Source organism: Limanda limanda, chromosome 3, assembly GCF_963576545.1.
Source record: "Limanda limanda chromosome 3, fLimLim1.1, whole genome shotgun sequence".
Classification (NCBI taxonomy): Eukaryota; Metazoa; Chordata; class Actinopteri; order Pleuronectiformes; family Pleuronectidae; genus Limanda; species Limanda limanda.
Window position 1 is genome coordinate 4,785,492 of NC_083638.1, and position 4,039 is coordinate 4,789,530.

Sequence of the window (4,039 nt, forward strand, 5' to 3'; positions counted from 1 at the left end):
GAGGTTTGAAATCTAGCATGAATATAGCTCTAACACTAACCTTCAAGATGTATGACTTGAAATGTCATTGTATACCAATTTACAATACTTCTGACCAGTGAAGCTCTTTCTCGTTTACACAACTTAACACAGGCTTTGTGGGGACATTTTACACACTACATTAAAGTTCATTGTGGGGACCAGTTTCATCTAACTTTTCAAAAACAGTTTTTACTTGCACACTCTCAGAAGGTGTTTTGTGGTTACACACTGTCAGAAGGTGTCTTGTGGGGACCTCGTGACTCCAAAATGTAGAGTGATAATTTATCAAGAAAGAAAACACTGTGAGGTTTGAAATCTAGCATGAATATAGCTCTAACACTAACCTTCAAGATGTATGACTTGAAATGTCATTGTATACCAATTTACATTACTTCTGACCATTGAAGCTCTTTCTCATTCACATAACTTAACACAGGCTTTGTGGGGACATTTTACACCCAACATTATAGTTCATTGTGGGGACCAGTTTAACCTAATTGTTCACACACAGTTTCTACACGAACTCTGAACATAGAGTAACAAAATAATGAAAAAATAGTGATGGACATGAACTTACCTCTTCAGGTGTGGTCTTTGGCGCAAAGGCACCATCTATCAGACTCTCTGAGTGGACAGGATCAGAGTCATCCTCCTCCATGGTGTCAACAGTGATGCTGGTCGTCTGTAAACAAAAGTAAAACGTTCCAAACATTAACTTCTATTATATTGTAATATTTCTATTCAGACAAAGTTTTCAGATTACATCCATGTCATAAGCGAGACTGAATACATTTAGAATATGACCCTGATTCTTTACCATATAAAGTAATAGCATTTCAATGCTTTGTACTTATGCCCGAACCCATTTCGCCCCTTCTCCCTAACCCTATCCCTTGTTTTACAGGGTTATCTTGCCCCTTGAAACAGTTATAAGGGGTAGTGGTTGAAATCTTCCCCATCAAATTGGGACAGCCCTTCAAGAGCCATTACATAATCAGTGGTCATCGCAAAAACCCGCCACGTCATCAGTAGTATTCGATTTAAACAGAAGCGACAAAAGGTTTTCCTGGAGATGTCATTGTAAAAACATTGTTGAGATCCTAAATTAACCAAAGCTATTGCTTGCAGTCACTAAAGTGACAAACCTATAATATCATAATCTCATCTATGCTAATGCAGGTGAATCAATGACATTTCCATTCATCCAATGGAAATTGAAAAGCTTGGACACGCTGCACTATTTCACATATAAATCAAAAGCACAGCTTCAGGCTGCTAGCAGAGGTTTGTAGACAACCCTGCTAGGATGAAGTGTTAAAAGAGGATCATTCAGTGCAGTAACATAATATCTATAATAATCTAAACTGACCTTCAATAGCTCCTTAAAACTTTTGTAAATCAGATTCCTGTTTGTAATTACATGTTCCTGTTATTTTCACTATAATTAGTGGTCACTCATGCATTGCAGCTTAAAATCCAAACAAGTTGTGTCAATCCTGGTATTTTTTGTATATGTATAGTGTACATGGTTATTGCAAATATGAATACAGCCAAATTAGTTCCACATATTTCTCATTCTACTAAAATGTTGTCATACTTGACTCATTGTATTTACTGTGTTTGCAACATACTTGTGTTCGCCATGGGCAGTCTTCACCTCCATAATCATAGGTGATTTCTTCTCCTTCTTTGATGTCATCCAGGGCAAATACACAAAGGTGGGGTACTCCATTAACATACATTTTTTTCATTTTCGAGTTAGGACGTCTGTGTTCATCATTAACTAGTCGCCCAATTGAGCCATCTTCTCTGGAGGCATCAACACTTGAGAAATTGGAAAAATTGGAAAAGGAAAAATACAAATGTCACAATATATCACGATAAAATCAGAGACCCACGTAGTAGAGCTTAGTATAGTATATGGAGTCTAGTTTAGGTATTCTTAAGTCTTACCACCATGTTTTCCCTCTCCACTTGAAGGCAAACATGAATGCAGCACATGAGGGGTGGTAAAGTTTTCTCCTTCTCTGTGATTCTGCATCACTTATCATATCCCCCCTATATTGTACAACAAAGTCTCCTTTACAAATTGTACCCTTTGCAAATACGCCACGTCCTGTAAACAATAAAAACATTTTCAATAAAGATCCATTAATTATATTTGTTAACAATGAGTTTATGCTGATATATAATACAAAACAAACCAAAACTGACCAGCATTCTAGTCCATATTACATGTATTCTGGAGCTTTTCTTTAGATTTTAAATGATAATTATTTATTGATAATTTACAGCAGATACCACCTCACCTTTTACTGCATTAATATACTGGACCTCTAATTTGCAGATTTTGTCAGTCTGTGAAATAACATGTTGAATTGCATCCTGAAAGGGGCTGATGCATGGTGCCATTTCTGCAGGAAAAGATTAAAAAAAAATTGTTTACTTGCTTAGTAAGACTGGTGGTATTAAAAATTGCTGTTGTTGCCTCAATCCTCATGAGGGTTGTTTTTCTTGCAAAATTCAACTACAGAAACCTTCTCCTTTACTCTTTGTCATGAGTATAGTTTCTGCCTACAGGGTGATGCATACTCTTGTGCGTTGTTGCATAAACTTTACACACATACAAACATATGTACTGTATATCTGTCTTGTGCATGTGTGAAAGGTAAACTGGGTCAATACTGTAGCCAATTATTTGGATTTTACCTGCAGGTCATGCCTGAAAACAGCTTAAATGAGAAATGATAATGTCTGAATAATTGTGAAGGAGTATGGCTTTCACATATAAAGAAAACAGCAGGAGAATTCAGACAGGAGGACGTGCCTGGGTAGAGCAAGCCAGAGGCATGACATGATGTACACATTCAGTAGCAGAGAGCATAGTATTTTTGTTTACAGCACATCGAAGATGATGGCAAAATAATAGTCATTGTATTTTGTTTTGCATGTACACCAATGTTACAAGCATTTGGACATGTCCACATTATCCTGAATCCTCCTTCTATCATTTAATTCCAGATGTATGCCTCTGACCATGATGCTTTAATAACCTGCTCTGCCTCTTCCACATGAACGTGCCCATTGTTAAATAAGAAAAGTTTAAAGGGCCTGTTCATAACCAGCTTCCAAATAGAGGTTATCCAGAGCAGCCAGGTTACATTTCCTCTGCACATAAACTCCTTCACATATGCATCATGCTTGCAAGTAGTTAGAGAAACGCAGTAAAACATTTGAGGTCATACGCTTAGCCTTTGTAGCTAATCAGAGCTATTAATCATGCTAGCTAGGTAATGGTAATTAATGTAATTTGAGGGTTCAACACTGCTTATACTTATTTAAGATACAACTGTGCTTACCTTATGTCTTACTTTTGCTCCTCTGCACAAGTTCTTATCTTCTTAGCTAGTTTCTCCAGCAAAAAGTCTTCTTTTACTGTTGATTGCTGAAAATGTCATCGCTGCTTTAATCATTACTAATGGGGACCAGGAAGTGGGTGGCACCCAACCATATTTGGAAGATGTGTGTGTGTGAAGCAGTGGGTGCAGTACTAGCTAGAAAAAGTAGGGACACTACTGAGCAATGCTCACACACTAACATTTACCAAAAAACATGTAATATGGGCCAATGCTTCAAACTTCACAGGCACCTTCAGAGTAGCTATAGTATTCATTTAAAAGGGTAATCCTCATGGGGACCGGCATTTTGGTCCCCACACCGCAACCGGTCCCCATGACGTGACTGTGTAAACAGTCACCGGTCCCCGCGGTGTGATGATTACCAGAACACACACACACACACACACACACACACACACACACACACAGGTTTGAGTTCCTCTTACACAGATGGATATTGCAGAAGATGATTTAGAGGACAAGTCTGTGCATGTTTGCGAGGGACCGAGGGGACATGTGTGTGTGTGTGTGTGTGTGTGTGTGTGTGTGTGTGTGTGTGTGTGTGTGTGTGTGTGTGTGTGTGTGTGTGTGTGTTCATACCAGAGAGACTGTTTGTACCC

At 38.3% G+C, this 4,039-nt stretch overlaps 1 long non-coding RNA gene across 2 annotated transcripts; it reads right to left on the reverse strand.

Annotated features, from left to right (window-relative positions):
• Positions 1 to 604: 604 nt before the first annotated feature.
• On the reverse strand, positions 605 to 3,764 carry LOC132998917 (uncharacterized). 2 transcript variants are annotated; one of them, XR_009678013.1, is made up of 5 exons: positions 3,381 to 3,764; positions 2,331 to 2,435; positions 1,975 to 2,137; positions 1,653 to 1,845; positions 605 to 703 (listed from the first exon to the last, which is right to left on the reverse strand). It is a non-coding gene; the product is annotated as an uncharacterized LOC132998917 (long non-coding RNA). The 2 variants fall into 2 exon arrangements; XR_009678012.1 differs by lacking the exon at positions 3,381 to 3,764 and having other exon boundaries at positions 2,331 to 3,251.
• Positions 3,765 to 4,039: the final 275 nt, after the last annotated feature.